At 35.5% G+C, this 19,959-nt stretch overlaps 1 long non-coding RNA gene across 5 annotated transcripts in view; it reads right to left on the bottom strand.

Moving 5' to 3' along the window:
- Positions 1-19,959, bottom strand: part of LOC148216862 (uncharacterized) — a 137,239-nt gene that overhangs the window by 1,345 nt on the left and 115,935 nt on the right. For 3 of the 5 annotated variants that reach the window (XR_015794568.1, XR_015794550.1, XR_015794549.1), the window contains exon 4: positions 11,903-13,567. The exons of 1 other annotated variant lie outside the window; for it this stretch is intronic. This is a non-coding gene — a long non-coding RNA (uncharacterized LOC148216862). Of the gene's footprint in view, positions 1-11,902; positions 13,568-19,959 lie in introns of those variants that run through there. One more of the 5 variants, XR_015794552.1, reaches the window with a different exon arrangement.

Below are 19,959 nucleotides of genomic sequence, written 5' to 3'. Positions count from 1 at the left end.
GATAGGCAACGACCATTCCCTTGTTCTTTCTTTTCCCTTCTAGGATAACTTTCATTAATTTGATAGTCATTTATGTCTGTGGATTTATTGTAATAAAATTCCCACTGGGCTTAAATACTTCTTTCCATAAAATATGGAGAATCAGATCAAAGATGAAAATTTATCCACACTATACTCCTGTTAATTTTGTTTTGTTTTGTTTTGTTTTTGTTATAGACTTCTGGTTCAGTTCTGCTGAACAGACAGCTCAAGGGTTATAATGTGTTTGAAGGGGAGTTGAGCAAAGACCATTGTGGCCAACCAACTTTCTTTCTTCTCAAGCTGTTTCTAACATGCTTTCATTCCTCATAAACATCATACAGTGCATCTTCATTTACTGTTTAATATGGTCCTGTCCAGTGCTCATGGCAGTTTATGTTTAAACCAGCTTAAGGAAAAAAAAAAAATGTCAGGACTGACACAACTTGGTAACAGCTTGCCAGGTTATCACTGTGAACTTCAGGCCACTACATTATCCTACTGAACAATTCCCCTGCTGTGCTTTTTCACTCTTCTGTCCAGAAGGCAATTGCTCTTCTTCCTATGGGAGGGTGAGTCTTTCTGGATGCACATACTTTTACAAAGAGACAGAGAGAGACTCATTAAATTTATATTTACAAAGTTAAAGCATCAAAATTCATATACATGCAGGCACAACTAACAACTTTTAAAAATTATTTCCAGTATGCATGTTAATGTACCTCCCTTTATCAGCACTAAGGAAATTGCGTAATGGTTAAGGTGTTACTCAGCATTGATAGAGTTCCTAGTTCTGACCTAACCTATGGGCTGTCCTGGGGCAGAGGGTAAAACTATTCCACCTCCGTTGACTGGGAAAATGTAAAACAGTAAAACTCTGGACTTATTTAAAAAGAGAGGGAAGTGGAGTAGAGTGGAGTGGGGAACTAAGCACCCCAGAAACATAATAATTAAAAATAAAAATATTCTGCGTGAGTTTAAGTTGGCAACCTTCTCTATACTAAGATAGAGAAGATCATAGCTACTATCTTATTTCAGCACTGCTTACCATCATGGCTGGTAAGAGGAGATATTGAATCTCTTAGTTGTTGCAAAGAGTAGGCTCAACTGAAAGAGTTCTTCTTTTTCTGCAAAGCAGGCAATTAACTGCTGATATTAGCTTGCAGCAGATTGAAGTATTGTAACCCAACCTGAGAGAAGCACTCAAGCCAACATAGAAAGGAAAAGTGCACTTTCGAGATGAGCAGAAAAATGCTCATGAAAATTGCTCTGAAAGTAAGTGAAGGAACAGTAGTGGACAATGTCATTCATTTTTGCCCTCCTGGAATGGTTGCCAGTTCTGATGACGGGGTAAGTGCAAGTTCAAATCTACCTTCAGTGACAAAGAAAAATATGCATTCCAACTATGTTGACAGTTACTTTGTATTGTTTTAATTAACATAATTCCCACATGACCCTAATTAGGTAAAGAAATTGTATTTTTCATGGTGAGGACAGTGTGGTCTTCTTCCTGGGTGGATGTGTCTGTGTCTGTAGGGGTGTGACTATGTATGTCTACATGTGTGTGTATATACATGTACATATACATACCAAAAGTCAGGCTCCATAGACAAATTATTCTACTGTATAAATTCCATTAAATGTTAAAATTGGTTGCCACTCTGTTCTAAACACATCCTTATTAATTTGATGTGTGACCTTTAAACATTCCTGAGTACAGTAACATTTTCTCCGGGGGAAAAAAAATTGTGATTTGCCTATGGGGTCTTACTTTTAGTACACCCCGTGTGTCTGTTTCTGTGCATACTTTTTTTTTCCCCCCAGAACAAAATATAATACAAGTAAACACAGACTACATTACTTATCGATAATTGGTGGTTTTCAAGGAAAAATTTCTGTAACATGGCATTGAATAATATATTTGGCAAATATATTTGCAGGTATAAAAAAATTCCCCGGTCACTCCTATGGATGATATGTGTCTTCCTCAATTTCGGGTCCTCTACCAGAGGCCTGGGAATTTGAGGGTTCTGCGCAGTATCTTAGCTGTTCCTAGCACTGCACTGTTCTGGACAGAGAGCTTGGATGTTGTTCCTGGGATCTGTTGGAGACACTCTCCCAGTTTAGGAGTTTCAGCCCCGAGTACTCCTACCACCACTGGGACCACTTTAGCCTCTTCTTTCCATATATGCTCTACTTCTTCCTTCAGGCCCTGGTACTTCTCCAGCTTCTCATAGTCCTTCTTCCTGAAGTTGGTGTCACTTAGCACTGCTACATCTATCACCACTGCTGTCTTCTGGTCCTTGTCTACTACCACAATGTTTGGTGGATTGACCAGTACTGCCTGTGTGTCTGGATCTGGAAGTCCCACAGGATCTTGGCCCTGTTACTCTCCATGACTTTCTGTGGAATCTCCCATCTGGACTTGGGAGGATCTAGCCCATACACTGTGCAGATGTTCCTGTATACAATGCCAGCTACTTGGTTGTGCTGTTCAATATATGCTGTTCCTACCTGCATCTTACACCCTGCCACTATGTGTTGGACTGTCTCTGAGGTCTCTCTGCACACGTGCACCTTGGGTCCTGTCTAGTGTAGTAGACCCCTGCTTCTATGGAAGTGGTGCTTAGTGCCTGTTCTTCTGCTGCTATGATCAGTGCCTTAGTGCTATCTTTTAGTCCAGCCCTTTCCAGCCACTGGTAGGATTTCCCAAGTTCAGCCACCTCAGCTATCTGGCAGTGGGACATCCCATGCAGGCTATTGTCTTGCCATGGTACTTCCTCCACTTGAACTTCCTCCTGTGTCTGCTGCTGCCTGAGGCATTCTCTCAGCAGCTCATCTTTGGGTGCCACTTTAGTGATGTACTCCTGGATGCTCTGGCTTTCATCCAGGACAGTAGCTTTGACACTCATCAGACTCTGCCTGCCCTCTTTGTGGCTGGTGTACAATCTCTGAGTATTGGACTCCATGCATTGTGAGGAGCTTCCGGGTCTTCACATCAGCAGCCTCCATATCGTCCTTTGGCCAGCTCACTATACCGGCAGGGTATCTGATGACTGGCAGGGCATACTTATTGATGGTAGATCTTGTTCTGGTAGATATGATTTATCTCTATGTGTCTATTGATGGATGGCTTGTCTGAATGCCAAGTTTCTAGGAATTCCCTAATGTTTTTGGATTTAGCTTGGCCTAGGATGCTCAGAGTTTCCCAGTAGAAACAATGGTTGAATCTGTGTTGTGAGATTAAGGAGTTTCCATCATGTTTTCTGACTGATAGTTGGTGTTCATGGATGCGCCCTGCTAGTCTTCTGCTTGTCTGCCCTACACAGTGACTGTTATAGTCCTTACACTGTATGTTGTAGATGTCTCCTGTTTTTTTCTTCTTGGGCTATTGGATCTTCTGTTCACTTAAGATGTAGTTGGTTTGTGTGCTATGGTGATTCTGTGTGGTTGTAATAGTCTGTTTGTTTCTGAGATGTTTTTGATGTATGGCAGAGTATGTATGGCTTTCCATACTTGTATTGGTTGTGCTGTATCAGGAAGATTGGTTAGACACTTTTTGATAAAGTTGTGTGGGTATCCTTTTTATTGAAAGATGTTATATAGGCAGTCTGTTTCCTTTTTCTAGTGTCCTTATAAACAGGGAGCAAACCTCACACTGACTAGCACTGATGATGTTACCTAGTCAGGTAATGAAACATCTGCAAGCAAACTACCAAGCTCAGAGAGCACCAAGGACTCCATGAAGCAAGTTTGGCTCATCTCTATTGAAGTGCCTAATGAAATCTCTCCCTTCAACTCTTATCTTTAGATGTATCATGCTGGGTGAACAGGAGATTCAGAGGCTACAATTGTCCTTGAGGATAGAAGTAGCCAAACCTAAAAGGAGGAGGAGGGGAGGGGGAAGGACGAGGAGGAGGAAGAATAATCAATTTTTAAAAAGATATGATGAGAAATTGCATATCTTTAAAGATGCATTTTAAGGTAAGTAGCTCATAAAATATGTGAAAAGTAGGTGAAAGTAGCAGACAATATATTGGTGTAGATTTTTTCTTAATGGACCTTTAAAAAATAAACTTTTAAAACATGAAGGGGAGGGGGAACAGAACAGTGCCTTATTTATAGATACTGTAAAAGAGAGGGATAGAGGGAGAGAGAGAGAGATTTACATACCCCTATTTATTAGGTGACTGTGTTTCTGGCCCTAGAACGCATTATTTTTATAATATTTTCATTTTGTTCAATCAGATTAAATATGTTGTGTATAATGGATGGCTGCCATGTTATAAGTCATTATTTTTATGTTACATCTGTATCATCTTAATGGATTTTGAGAAGGTGACATTTGTTGTTACAAAGGAAGTTGAGGAAACAGGGGGTCAGATTGTATTCTCATCCATTCTTCCTTTCCATGGAGGAGGATTGGAAGGATAAAACAAATATGTTACAATTGGATGGCTGACTACATACACAGTGTAGACAGGAAAGCTTCTGTTTCTAGATAATGATGTGAGTTATTTGAACTGTGCTCTTAGAATGGGATGAATTACATCTCTAAGAGCTAATAATGATGTTTTCAACTGAAGGTATGTGAATTTTATTTTGGAGGGCTCGAAACTGAGCACTGTAGAAAATGAAGACAAAAAACCCAGAGTAAGGACTCAATTAAAGATTGTACACTGTAGAAGGAACTGTGTTTCAACTGCTGAGTGAAAAACAGCATTGGTTTAGAAAGTCCATGCCTTTTGTTATCTCTACTTTAGCGCTAAGACTATGGGAATAAACAAGATGAGCCTTAACACTTAACATAACAACACAAATATGATTTAATAAGTAATTATGTAAACCTCGTGAGATGACTCACATGAGTGGAATAGCAACTGAAGAAAGTAATTTGTTCAAAAGAAACAGAAGTTTTGAAAAAGGAGAAGAATTTGCAAGAGTTGTTAAAGGTGTCAACACCTCCTCAGAAATCCAACTGAATAAACTTGGCAATACTGTAGAAAACATATGTGCTAAAATAAGGACAAGAGCATTGCTGTTGTTAATGTCTACTATCACGCCTTGGAAGAAATATAAATTATGCCTTCAGAAATAAAACTGTAGACTTTCAGAGCCATGAAATTGTAGTTTAATGACCTTGACATCTGTTTGGTGACAAGCTTTGCCAATCATGGTCCTTTCAGAAAATTCTTGATAAGTATTACTAAGAACTTTCTCCCTCAAAGGCAGGAGGAAGTCAAAAAGGACCAACTGTCTTCAGTCTGATACAAATCAGTAGAGAAATATTAGTTGAGAAAATGGAAATAGTATGAATTTTGGAGAAAATTATTATATAATGTTGAGGTTCTTGATTTTAAGAGAAATTAAAACTGATCATAGTCAGATATGGATCTTGGACTCTTTTTTTTTTTCCTATTTTAAAAAAAGATTACATTTGTTCAGCATTTCTGTAACTTAATATTTTTTTAAGAGAAAGAATTAGAATTATATTATCCTCATATTATATTATGATATGCTACTCCAAATCCTTCAATATTCTTTTCCATCAGTTTCACATTAATACAAAACTTAAATTGTACACTATAGAACAAATGCCAACATTCCCTACCATTGTCTTTTGAAATATATATATGTAACAGGTAATTGCAAAACCAGTTATCCAAAAATATGTCCACATTAAAACCATAATAGCAAACTGGATTCCTAACCTTCTTTTCTCAGTTTTATTTATCTTAAATTTTGTATATTTCTCTTAAGCATTTCTTTATCATATTTCACTGTTTGCTCACTTTTTGTATAACATAGGATAATATCATGAAGTTTTATAAGGGAAGTAAGCAGAATTGGATGTTCCGTAGCTTCTAGAATAAGGCATATGTCAAAATAAAACCATTACAAAGTATTTTAAAAACCAAATATATAAATGATCAGATGAAGCAAATAAGACATGGACAGAATTGCAGGATTTCATGTAAGAGTCAAAGAGAATGGAGGGAAATGAGATGAGAGGGAGAGGGAGAGGGAGAGGGAGAGGGAGAGGGAGAGGGAGAGGGAGAGGGAGAGGGAGAGGGAGAGGGAGAGGGAGGGAGGGATTGTTATGTACTTTCAGATACTTGTAGGAAATTGCATTTAAGGGTCAAAGTCTTATTATATATTTTGATCCTGAAATAATACTAAGACATTTAGTTCCTGCATGTGACAGTCAACATATTGATCTCATGGTGAAAGATCAAAAATGGATGAATATTTCTTTGAAAAGACAGTTACAGTACCTTGATTGATTCTCAATTAGTTTTTAAACTACCACCTGCTATCCTAATCATGGGTATCACTATTGATTGAGTCTGAATGAATAGGTGTCTTTCCTTTATTGGAAAATTTGACAAATTTATTTTTCTTTTATTAAATAAAAAAAATGTGCTGGTGTGGCATTCTATGAATCATGTCAGAGTCAATGCTCATCCATTCCAAGTCTTTCTGAAAGGCTACTTGCAAAATAAGAAATTGCTTTTTTACCCTAATATGAAGAATAAACATACCATAGATGAGCCAGAGTGATGAAAACAGTGTCATACACAAGCCTCACTCCTTCTGTATGTATATTCAGACATCATATAAATGTACAAAGGTGGCTGAGCATGCATAGCAATATAAAGGTCCAGCCAATGGTGCCGATCCTTAGCATAAACTTAGCATGCCAAGGTGGGACAAAGGACAAACTAATTTCTCATTAAATGGTGATGAAAAAAATAATTCTCTTTTCTCCTGATTGCCTCTTTTAAAAGTAATGTACCATTGCACACATTTAGGATATTTGCCATACAGTTCCCATGAATGTTTACTTGCAAGTAAGTTACACTGAGACTAATACTATTGTCTCAAATAGTGCTTCAGATTTACATTCAGAAATAAATACAGCTGGGATCAATGAGGAGTGCCTAAACTGCAGAGATGAAAATAATAGGGAGGGTCTCACTCCCGTATCTTGAAATGGATTTCTACATACTGGACTTCAGAAGGGTACAGATTCAGAAGTGTTGATCTAAACCTGGAGATAATCAGTCATTGTATTTACATGCTTTCAATATTCCCTCAGTTCCCCCAAATATTGTACAGATGGGTTAGTTCTGAATAAACATAAATAGCACCAGTCTGTGTAATATATTATAGCTCCAGATTGGGCTCTTGAATCTGTGACCTGTATAAGCAACCATGTTCTCATATAGGTTACCCAGTGTCTTTCTGGATATATCCAAATATCTAGTCATTCTCAGTCCAGCCCTTTTATCCACATTACCTGTGTACCCCCTCAATCTGGTGGAAAGGGCTGGTAAAAGAAGTGTAACAGTGAGGTGCAGGGTAAAGGTGAAAGATATACATAAATTAAATTAAAAATGGTTGTTTTAATTCACATAAGCCTTCAATAAAGCATGGGTCCTTCCATAAATATATGGGCACAAACAGAACTTAAATTTTTCACTTTAACTATACTTTTAATCTCCTTTGAGATTTGTTTCTGATTATGAAAAGTGGGTTTAAATGTTGTAAATAAACATGTGCATGATCTCTAGTAGGTTGAACTTACTTCATAGCTGACTGAGGAAATTAGTGTCTTGCTCCTGCTTTCTTCATACTCTTAGTTCATCCTGGGGTCATCATGGCTCCCTTTTTGCTCATACAAGCAAAAGTTTTTTGTTTTTGTTTTTAATATATACAGGCTCAGTTTATTCCACTGCAATCAATTATTAAACTATTATGTCTATCAAACATGTGGAGAAGCGGATCAGCTCAGTCCTACATTATCTAAGGACACATGAGATAAGAAGGTGTTAAGTAAAAGAGGGAGTCAAGTGGAAAGGGAATCATACAAAAGGTCCATTCAGGAAAACTATATGACTTCAAAGATTGGCCCATGGAAAGGAACTTGATTGATGCTAGCTTTGGTTGATGCTTGTTTTCTTGACATGGGTGAGAAGGGTAAAGAACCAGTGGAATCTGCCAATCAGGGAGTGCATAAGTATTGTCTGGACAGAACACTGTGCCATCACCACAGGCAAAATGAATGAAGGATTTTAATCTAGAAAGGGATTTCTGAAGCTGATTCATTTCCAGCTATTTTACACATAGGAGTCAAGCTTAAGGTATAGGAAAGCCCTAATTCTTCCCACTGGGAAAGTTTAATACTGTTCTGTCCTGAAATGCCCTAACCTTGAAATGCCAGATATTTGTCTTGAAAAGTAGATTTTATAGTTGTTAAAGGAATATTTTGCTCAGTAATAGTTTTTGGGGTACTTACATTCTCAACGAATCTCCATTTAAATTGCATGTCTGCCTTGCTAATTATACTACATTCCACCACCACATCACCCATGAAAAGTTTATTTCCTATAAAGGCCTATCTAAAACTTCCCAGTAGAACTGAATTACAGATAATGGCCTTATTATCTCACTATCTAGTAACCATCCATTGCAAGGGGAAAATACCATTGTGTTTGTCAGATCCACTTAACATCTTTAGTGGTAAGTTGTACTTACCAGCCTGGAATTTATGCATGAATGCATATATGTGTTCAGTATCTCTATCAAAGAACGTACTCAATATTACTGTATTGTTTGGATGACATTACAGTAATATTATAAGGCATCTATACATGTAGTACAATTAAGAGTTAGTAGACTGTTCTTCATAAAAATAATTTGTTAAGAGATCAATCCATAATTAATTCTACCTGTGATTCTGTTCTCACTGTGCGCCTTAAGTAAACTAAATGTCACCAGAACCCTCAACAAATGTCTTGCAGGGCTGTGCTTATATAGAAGATTTAAGAAATTGTTTTCAAAAGCTCAAGATTTTAAAGCCTGATGAAATAGTCCATTTAAAAAATATAGTCATTGCATATTGATTAAAAAAAAAGATTTTGAAAATAAACTCATGGTTTCCCCAGCCCACCCCACACTACAGATTTAATGATGGTTGCAGGTGGATTTAGCTGCTAGGCTATTCAGTTCCAAATAACCTGGCAAATTGTATCTGTAATGACTTTTTTCACTATTGTCTGATTTTAAATTGAAAAAAAGTTATAGCATGTATCTAATTTACAAAGTGGAGTGAAATGGTTGAAATTATTTGACTGAGTATATCTTGGAAAAGATCCAAGAAGATAAGAAAGGGGGAAAATTCATTGCAGGATGTGCACAATGTTCCTCTTTTATCACAGTGGTTCATTGAACAGAGCTAATGAAATAAAAAACTAAAGAAATATGGGATCTCATCTCCTGTATGGCTATAACTAAACATCACCAGCAACTTTTGGAATTGCTGGATGGTCCTGTTGCTCTCTGTGGTCCTCCACTACTGTCCCCAGCCTGTTTTGAAAGCTTTGTTAAAAAACACAGAGGTTTAAATTGTGTGCAATTCTACTATTCTTTTATTATTTGTAGAAGTGGGCTGTGTGTTTTTTAAGGGGAGACTTATAAGGTGGGACAGGGGCCTAATAGTACTTACCAAAAATTCTCCCCATATTGCATGGGGGAAAAAAAAGTAGGTCTATAATTTTCTCTCCAATAGGAATGAAAACATATTTTTCCTTGTTCAAATCCCAAACAGCAATCATTGACACATAAAGCTAAGAAAAAGTCCAAAACAAATATTAAGTCAGCTTAGAGCTCTTGTGAGGTAAAATGACATGTGCTTTTTTCCAACTGTTTTCTAAAAGCAGTGCACATTTCTGAATTGATCTGAAGGGATTTTGTCTAGTTTAATGACACCATTCATAGCAATAAAACTGAAGTGAAAATATATGCACAGGAGAGTATTGATGCCGTGGCGAAGGGTTTATGCACTTTGCTATCCTGACATATTAGCTTGGGTGGTCATCTGTCTTTTAATGCTATTGAGGCTCTGTGTCTAGGCTAGAGGTTTTTTATTATTATTATTACTGTTAAATCTGTCTAACCTACATTTCTAAAGGATTATCTGTTAGAGATTATCTGTTAGAGATTATCACTTAGTAGACAGGACTGAAACTAGAAATCAGTCATTCCTTCCATAATGCATGGTTTCATTTTTCCTATTTCTCATACCCAGCCTTTTCTTTCTATCATAGGCCCTGGTTACTTGAGGGTCCACCTGTAACATCTGCCCAGCTGATTCAATTCTGCAGGATTGGCGAGCTTCAGGTTTCTTTGATCAAACAAGGTCATCTCTCAGGATCCTGGAAGCAGTAGCAGTGCCTGCCCTCTGGAACAAGATTCTTCCTGAGATCCAGATGGCTTGCACTCTGATGTTGTTGAAAAGAGCCATGAAGACCGGGCTCTTCACCCAGGCCTTTGGGAAGGGAAAGTAAGACACCCTCACTCCCTTCGTTGTGCTTGCCATCTTTTATCTTCATTTTTATGCTTTACTCATTTTTTGTAAGTTCTTTGTTTGATTGTTGTGAGCTGCCTGGAGTGATGAGAGTTGGCTGCATCCAAGTTTAATAAATTATTATTATCATGTCTCCCTGTCTCTTTCTCCATCTGAGATTATCAAAATTACATTGAGGATCACATGAATTTAGGCTGAAATGCCACAAGTTGCCCATGACAGTAATACCTTTTTAAAAGATGGGCAAATGGGCAACTCACTGGCCTATATATAATTGGAGCGGGGGGCTTTAAAGGTATAGTTCAGTAGTTGAAATGATAAGATATATCTTTTTTTTTCATTTAAAATAATTAAACTAGTAAAGGAAAATATATTTCCAATAAATATTTTAGTATTTGGGGTTTCCCCATACTCTATAAATTACTGAGGTATTTATTTCAATAGACAAAAATTGGTGGGGGCAATAAACATATATTGGAAGGTGTGGAAACCATCAATAACTATAGTTTCTCAAGCCCCTTAGAAGTATGTTTGATTGATTGTTTAACTTCTAGGGCAATGGCAGGAGATCAGGAGAAATGCCAGATTTTTCTTGTTACATTACTTGAAAAATAACTTCCTATTATTTCCATTTAGTTAATTCCCTTTGCTTTTTCAGACTTGCCCATCATACTACATGCTTAAATGCCAGTATCCACAATATGTCAATTGCCGGAACAGCTATAGAAATGTAATACAGTATTGTTTATCATTATTCATAGCATTCTTGAGAATGATAATGACCTGACCAGAAGACAGATAATGTTATGCTTCAACTAAGAATCAGATCAGTAGCATTTTCAAATGTATTACAAATGCATCAGAAGCTTTCAAGAGAATAGTATATTTCATACTCCTTTATACAACTGGAGAGAAAATATATCATTGAACAGAAAGTTCTCTAAAAATCAAGGTCCCAAGCGAGAATGCTATATTAAATAAAATACTGTAATAGTGATGTAGAGAGCCAGTTTGGTGTAGTGGTTAAAGAATGAGGCTATAAACTAGGAGACCATGAGTTCTAGTGTCACCTTAGGCACAAAACCTGCTAGGTGACCTTAGGCCAGTCACTCTGTCTCAGTCCTAGGAAAGAGGCAATGGCAAACCACTTCTTAAATCTTGCCCAGAAAATGGCAGGGACTTGTGCAGGCAGTCTCCAGCAATCAACACTGACTCAAAGGCGTGCACACACACACTCACACACACACACATAACCTTGATGTAACAATATCTAGCAATAACAGAAGAAATACAGAGTGTTGATATGAATATAAATATTCATGAATAGTGATGGAAAGTAATGATCTATACCCCACCAATTTTTTTTTAGACTTATGCTATAATAAAAGTATACCTTTGTTTAATAGAACCTCTGATAAGATATCTGTTTATTGTTGATAACCTAGACAATATTACATTTATGAAATTTTTCTGCATGCTTGGAATATGTAGATTTGTAGTTAGGTGAATAGAAAAGCCACATAGATCAATTTATATCTAATTACAAGTACTTGCTATTTATGCTACAAAGATGAAATGAAAAAAGAAACATGGCTGAATGCCCAGAATCATTAAGTTGGAAGGACTCTTATGGGCACATATTCAGTTTCCTATAATGATTCTCATTTATTCCCTAGATTGTTAGTTCTTCAGCCTCTTCTTACAGGAATATTTTCAAATATTCCTGGACAACTTCATCAACTTTCCCCATATAACCTTTCTAATCTCCATTTTACATTGTCATTGTTGGCTTTTCACTCTGTTTTTTTCTTTTGTTTTTGAAAAGCTTATAACAAATATTTGGACATGTATGGCTACAGAGGAAGCATTGGGTGAGTTTTAAACTGGGAAATGTTTAACAGTAATACTTTAAAATGTTCAATCCCTCTCACTAGACTGGCACACTATTTCTGTTATTTTGTATAGACTAGCCCAAAAAAAAAAAAAAAAAAAGCTATGGATTTTGTTTCTTGGAGCTTTTGAAAAATTGAAAGAATCATTATGGCAAGAGATCCCACTTGTTCCTGTGGCCTTGAAGAGAACCGCCACAGATTCGATGACTCAGAAAGGCAGAAAGAAAAAATCCAGGACTTAACATTTGGAGCATAGATCTATATAAAGGTTTTGATTGCTTTGATTGCACTAAGGAGAACAGTTGTAGTTGCTTTCATTCATTCTTATCTGCAATAAAGCATTTATACTGATTTGTGTCTGAGGGTCTACTGCTGAATAAACCAATCCCAGAATAAGTGTTGAGAGTGTGAAAAACCTAGGTTTACAGTTGCTCCAGGGGGAAGCATGACACACTCTTCACTCTTTATGTAAGTAGCCTTCATACACGAACAATGTAATATCAGAACTATGAACAAAGTAAAACTGTGATTCTTCTTCTGTGAAATGAAAATCATCAGCTGTTATTTTTTCCAGTTCAGTGAAGATGAGCTGCTATGTTATAGGAATTGCACTTGAAATTCTATTGCTCTTGTAAGAAGACAATTTGCATGACAGCTTATTTGTAAAAAAAACCCGTGACAGTTAGAATATATTTTGAGAGCCAATTCAAACACACAGAAATAGCAAGTGTCTTTCTGGAATGCGCCAATATAGACTGCAAATAAAAGAATAGTATATGAGTGACATCCCGTGGGAAAAGTTCTTTTCTTAAGGTAAGCAAATAAGTTAGGGTGAACATGTTCAGTGTGATAAAGCTGTCTATATTTCAGAAGCTTGAATGGGTGACCCTATGTGTGTGTTCATTTAAGAGGGAGAGATATGTATTTTAATTTTATTTTCTTCATATTGCTATGTATAAATTGTTTTAGACACTGTCTAAATCAGTGGAAATCAGGAAATCAGACCCGAATCAAATACGGAATTCAGATGGTCCAGATTCAAACTTCAGTTGTAGGGTGACAAAATCTTTTCAACAAATCAGAATAATCATTAATACTGAGTACAAATAATACTGATCTGGATGGGTAGATGGTATATGAGACTTTCTTGTTGTTTGTTGTTGTTGTTTAGTCGTTAAGTCGTGTCCGACTCTTCGTGACCCCATGAACCATATTGCGCCAGGCCTTCCTGTCCTTCACTGCCTCCCTGAGTTTGCTCAGTTTCATGCTCAGAGACTTTCTTACATTCCTAAATATGGGGGTAGAAATATTAGTACAAATAAACAAATAACAATTGTGATATGAAATAATATAATCTATTTGCATATCTTCATTTAATTCAGTCAAACCAAAGTTATTTAATAAGAATGGTTCTTATATTAGGAACACTTCCAAGAAAGAGAGAAAGGTTAGATAAGTAACTATGAATGAATATGGTTTCCAATATCAGAGATAAGCAACATGATATCCTAAACAGTACTCCATGTAGAAATTCTTCAATATTTTCTTTGATTACATGTTCTAAAACAATATGCTGAAGGAAATGTGGCTTTAAAATATTTTTTCAAGGAGAAAATAATTTTACAGAAATTTTAATGAGGACTATTTTTGCCCTGTTGAACAGTTCAGACAGTATATACAAAATAAATTCAATAAATGGTACTAAGGAGTTATAATAATAGTGATTGGGATTGTGAGAGGAGGAAGGTAAGATTTATTAAAGGAAATGAGTTAAAAAGTGTTACCCAAAAGCAAAAGGAGAAACTGAAAAGGATAAGCTAGCACTAACATTTTCAGAAACATCTACTTAATAAGCACAATATTCTTTCATATTCTTACCATCTTAGACATCCCCTAGTATATTTGCTTACTTATTTGCAAAGGCTATTTTTGATTCAGAAATCTTTTTTCCCTTCAGTTTTCATGTGTGTGTGTGTGTGTGTGTGTGTGTGTGTTTAGACAGTCTCAGAAATAAATAAAACATCTGCCTGTCATAGGCAACTGGGAGAAAAGGCATGAGAAAGTGAGACTATTTGAGAACATAAAGGCATGCTATTCAAACATAAATTGTCCTGCTAACTGCTTGCCAGTTAATAGTACAAGCTTCTGGTGCAAATTACTCTGTTAGCACTAGGCAGGTGGCATGTGAATGCTAATCGTACCAACAAATCTTCCATTAAAGAGCAGCGACATGCCACTTTAAGTTTTGTTTCAGTAAAGTTGTGCTGAATTCACAGTCATAAGCCATAACTATGCTTTGCTATTCATATATAACAGTCTTATAAAAACCATTTGGAGAGACACTTAACTTACAGCATTGCAATGAGTAACGTTCTTTTCTAAATGCACTCCTCAAATCTTTGAATCAGCCAGGTCCTTCCAAAGTATAAGCACGTCTACCTTCAAGCCACAAGAGGCATTTATACTAGAACTGGAGGCAAAGTGAGCAAAAGTGTCTTCTATAAATGAATATGCAGTAGTACGCCATATGGCTTCCACACACCTACTAAAGAATCCCACAGAAATCAATGAATGTCATCTACTTATTAACAAAGTCCAAGGAAAATTGATGATTGTTACCCAATAACATACTTTGAATAATGTACTGCCATAATGGTTTATGTAGGAATAAACTAAATACTGCACTGAGGTCCTTTCACACTTCACCAAGCCTGATGATACACATCTAATTTTGTTGTGTTGTTATGCCTCTTTCACTAGGCGAGAGAGAGAGAGAGAGAGAGAGAGAGTGTTATGCTTTGAATGTGCTCCTTATTTTTCTGATTGAATAATTGATTGACTGTCAGAATAATTTTTATGTATCTCTTAATAAGCTAAAGGGGAATATTTTTTTTAAAAAAACTGTACTGTGTTTGTTTTGAATATATGTTTGATGTAACATAAGAGAACTGGGGTTATCTACAAGAGAAACCATGCCATTATTCACATGAGTTTCCCCCCTCCTCCTCAGAGAAGCACCTGGTTCATTTTTGTTAAAATTATTATCTTTACTGTAGTTCCTGAATTCTTGCTTTTACATGCTTAACTGTACTGTGCATGAATGAACACTCCATGGCAATTAAATATATCATTTAAAGTAATTATTTTGGATTACTAATACAAAATACAAGTGATAAACACAGATTCTTTCTGTCAGGGAAAATGGAGAGAGAGAGAGAGAGAGAGTTAGAATGCTTCTACTTGAAAACATTAAAACAAATGCCATTCATTTTGTATAAGCAGTTCACTCTTTGATGCAACCACACAAAAGACTTTTATTGAAAACACAGTAAGCCTATATTCTTACTGCATACTGATTGGTTCAAAACTTCTATACTATATCTCTCCTATTTGCTCAATGCATTACTGTCTTGCTTGCTCTATCTTGTTATCTTCAGTTTTTCTAGACATTTATTATACTTGTATACCAAACACTACACTTATAAATTATGATAGTAATAAAAATAAAAAATAAAAAATAAAAAAAACTCTGAGCTCCATATAGAAGGTGTTTCAAAAGCCAAGCCCCATAGGCCAATAGAACATCTAAAGGAGGTTATCACATTGGAATTTTTGAATAACAGAAAAAATCTTCCTGTACTTAGGGATGTTCAAAGATCATGTGTCAAATGAGTAAGGAAGTATTTAGAAGAAAATGGCAAGCAGTTCAAACATTTAATATAATTTGTATACTAAATTGTCTATGGGGCCTGACTAGGTATATCCTGTATATGTGTGTGTGTGTCTGTGTGTGGTGTTAAAGTGAAGGTTTGAGCAATGTACAAGATAACATCATGACTGTTATAAATGTTTTGTGTGCAAGGAATATTAATATGGATTAAATATGAACAAAATACTCCTGCAGATGACATTCTCTGCTTTTCTGGCCAGCTTGATCAGTGATGACAATACCGAAAGTTGTAGTTCAGTTATATAGGTTCCTCATCCTTGCTCTAATAAATAATAGTCCCCTTTCCCAATACGTTCTGTGACTATACAATAAATTTGATTCTGGTAGATTCCTGCTACACACCAATATTCCATGTTGTGAATAAACTAGCTGTTTAAATGAATTTTGTGACTACTTAAATGAATTTTGTGACTGCAACTTGCAGAAAGGATTTATTTGGCCCTATGCAAACCTGGCCATAATGTGCTTTTTTTTTTTTTTTTTTGTTAGAAAGATTCTGTAAGCATTAGGGATTATTGTCTCCTTCCTCTTGTTTCCAAACTTTTAGAATGGATGTAGAAAGAATACATTTTTTACCGAATTAGAAATCAGAACAAATTGCAACCTAAATAACATGAAGAAGGGACATCAGTATTTAACTCCCTTTGACTCACATTTATTTATGCTTCTATGTTGCTTTAATCATAGATTTCTAAGAGGGTTAAAGCAAAATCCACATGTTATAATTCATTATAATAATCCAAAATTATAAAAAGGATTAAATATCGCAAATTAAAAAAATACTATCAACATAGTCATAAAATTGTCATAAAAACTATCTTGGATTATTGACCTCTCTTCAAAGAACATGCTGATGGGCACTGAAAAAGTCAGTTCTCTTCTCTCCCCCCCCCCCCCATCACCCCTCAAATGATCAGGGAATTTATCACCATTTTATTGCTGCTTTGCAGCTTACATTTTTAACCAAGAGCCCCATTCAAGTGAAATTCTGACAATCAACTTTCTCACTCAAACAGATTTTTGCTTCTCAGCCTCTCCTTCACTATCCAGATCTCATAAGTCCTTTATAGTTTGAAAAAATCCTTCTGATATTGTTTTAGGGACAATCATTTTCCAAACAGCTAAGGATTTTGGACAAAGACTTTCAGCTTGCATCTTTTATTCTAGGCAGCTACTGCCTGCAGAAAGGAACTATGCTTCTCCCCCTCCCCCCAAAGAACTGATATATTTTTTGGCATCAGTATCACCTCTTGGAAGAATCTCTCACACTGAAGTGCTGGACAGCCTTCATATATGATTGCAGAATAATATTAATTGGTTAGTTTTCTAAAGCTTTTCTGATGTTGTTTTAGTCATTGCTACTTGTTTTGATTTTAATTATGAATATTATTATTCTAATACTACCCCTCTGTTGAATTTTTTAATTTGTTTCCATTGTGTAAGGGGGAGTATATTTAAATAACATTTTAAATATAAATAGCACAATAGACAAAATGTATCAGCCTGATGTAAATGAACATTTAAAGTGGGTTATAAATGTAAATTAGTGTCAGCAAGAAAGCAAATTGTTTTGATGTTTGCATGAATTTCATTTAGAATCAAAGGATAATATACAAAGCCATGCTTTGCCAGTTGAAACATATTTGTCAAAACTGCATTTTTACTATAGCAGAAGGCTTAAGATATCATATCCTGAACCTTGTTAAATATTCCTTTTACAAGTCATTTAACAATAACTTAAGTTGCATTTCAGACATTTTATGACAGATACAGGATATTCTAAAAAATCTTCGTAGTGCCTTTGCAGGCCTATACAGACAGAATAATAACACTGTATTAAGTTGCTTGCCAAGAAAATATTTTTATCACTTTAGATTGCGATTACTTCTAAATCAGCATTTAATTAACCAAACGATATAAAGTGATATCTATTGATCAATTTGAAATATAATTTGCCCCAATTAGGATGGGATGAATAAGTGTGTGTGTGTATAATAGGAAAATGCTCTCTTTAAAGTGTTATTTCTATAAGAAACCAGGAAATGGTGTGTGTGTGTGGATGGTACGTATGTGTATAAAGGAAGAGAGGTAAGAGAGGAGAAAGAAAGAGAGAGAGTGATAACAAAATTATTTTATTTAACATCGATAAATCTGTTTTAACATAACATTGAAAGTTTTTAAATGAAAACAATTACTGTTAGTAATAACAACTATATGAAAATGACAAGCAATGACATTTAAATAAGGACTAATAGGCGGAAGTTTCTGGCATTTCCTGAGTTATTACAAATTTGCTAAAATTGACCCATTTTAAAGTTCAGCATCCCTTATTTCTTTATTTTCTCATTGAAATTCAATGATCCCCCAAAAATGTGATTTGGGAGCCATATGCAACCGATGAAATGGATATCGGACATGAACAGTGTTTTTTCCTAAATAGATATGTTTTTAAACACACTGTGATAGGACTGGCAAGTATTATTTTATATTTTCAATTTAGAGTATCCATTATCTGTTTATTCAGGTAATATAAGCTTGGTAAGGGACTTATTTGACAGGAATAAAGACCATATACTAATTGAAGACAAGTTTTTATCTTCAAAAAAGAAAAGTGCAATATCTATCTATCTATCTATCTATCTATCTATCTATCTATCTATCTATCTATCTATCTATCTATCTATCTTACAGTTGCCTATGACAGGCAGCTGTTTTATTTATTTCTGAGACTGTCTAAAAAAATCACATGAAAACTGTAGGAGAAAAAAGATTTCTGAATAAAAAAATAGCATTTTCCGTAAAATATATTGAAGGCAGTTCAACCTTTCCGAAGAAGTAAGCAAATATACGAGGGGATGTCTAAGATGGTAAGAAGATGGAAGAACATTGTGTTTATTGAGAAGTAGGTATTTTTGAAAATGTTAGTGCTAGCTTATCCTTTTCAGTTTCTCTTTTTGCTTTTGAGTAACACTTTTTAACTAATTTCCTTTAATAAATATCACCTTTCTCCTCTCACAATCCCAATGGCTCTTACTTTTATTAAAATAAAAATATATAAATATTTCTCTCTCTCTCTCTCTCTCTCTCTCTCTCTCACACACACACACACACACACACATATTATATATATATATATATATTCTGAGTCCTCTCCAAAAGGAGCATAGGTAGTAGGGGACCGTATGGCAGTTGAATCATTCTTGCCAAATATCTCAGCAAAGAGCACTGCAAACAGTTGTGAAAATGCCCCCAAACAGAGAAGCCGGCACCTCAAGCACCATGTAACAGCTGGCATTACTTGGCAGTGACATCCAGAAACCAGGAGGGAAGTGCAGAGCAGACAAGAAAAGAGAATTCTCCACAGAGAATGTGGAGCAATGTAACTAGGCAAAGAGGAGACAAAAAATATAATAAGGGAAAAAATGTTTTAAAAAAACTTGACAGGGATATGAGATTATGTCTATATGAGGGGCAGAGATGAACAGGAAATAATAATAATAATAATAATAATAATAATAATAATAATAATACAAGTTCCAATAAATTTAATACGTTATATCTTGCAATGTTGAGATAAGATTACTGGGGTTTGCCAAGATCCTTCATCTTTCCTAGTATAAAATACTGTCTTATAATCAAAAGGTTTCTTGAGATGGCACAGGCACGAACAAGAAAATGTATAGTTCGGTATTCATGATGGAATACACATAATCCAATATACTAAAAATTCTAAGACCAAGTCCCTTAGGTGGTTCTGTGATCTGTCAAAGACTCTTTGACAATGAAAATATCAATTATTTCATTGATATTGAAATATTAACAAGATTTAATATTTAATCCTGATCTATTAACAAGATCAAAATCCAGGACTCTGTGTAATAGAATATCTAACAGAACAAGGGAACTCAGAAGCGGCTTTTAAGCTTAATGTCAAGCCTTTCAAAGCTGGC

Source organism: Python bivittatus, unplaced genomic scaffold, assembly GCF_059951505.1.
Source record: "Python bivittatus isolate LINGU-HERP-01145 unplaced genomic scaffold, Pbiv_v1 ctg000070_np1212, whole genome shotgun sequence".
Classification (NCBI taxonomy): domain Eukaryota; kingdom Metazoa; phylum Chordata; class Lepidosauria; order Squamata; family Pythonidae; genus Python; species Python bivittatus.
The sequence above is the reverse complement of the archived record's forward strand: the minus strand, read 5'-3'. Positions and strand labels throughout refer to the sequence as shown.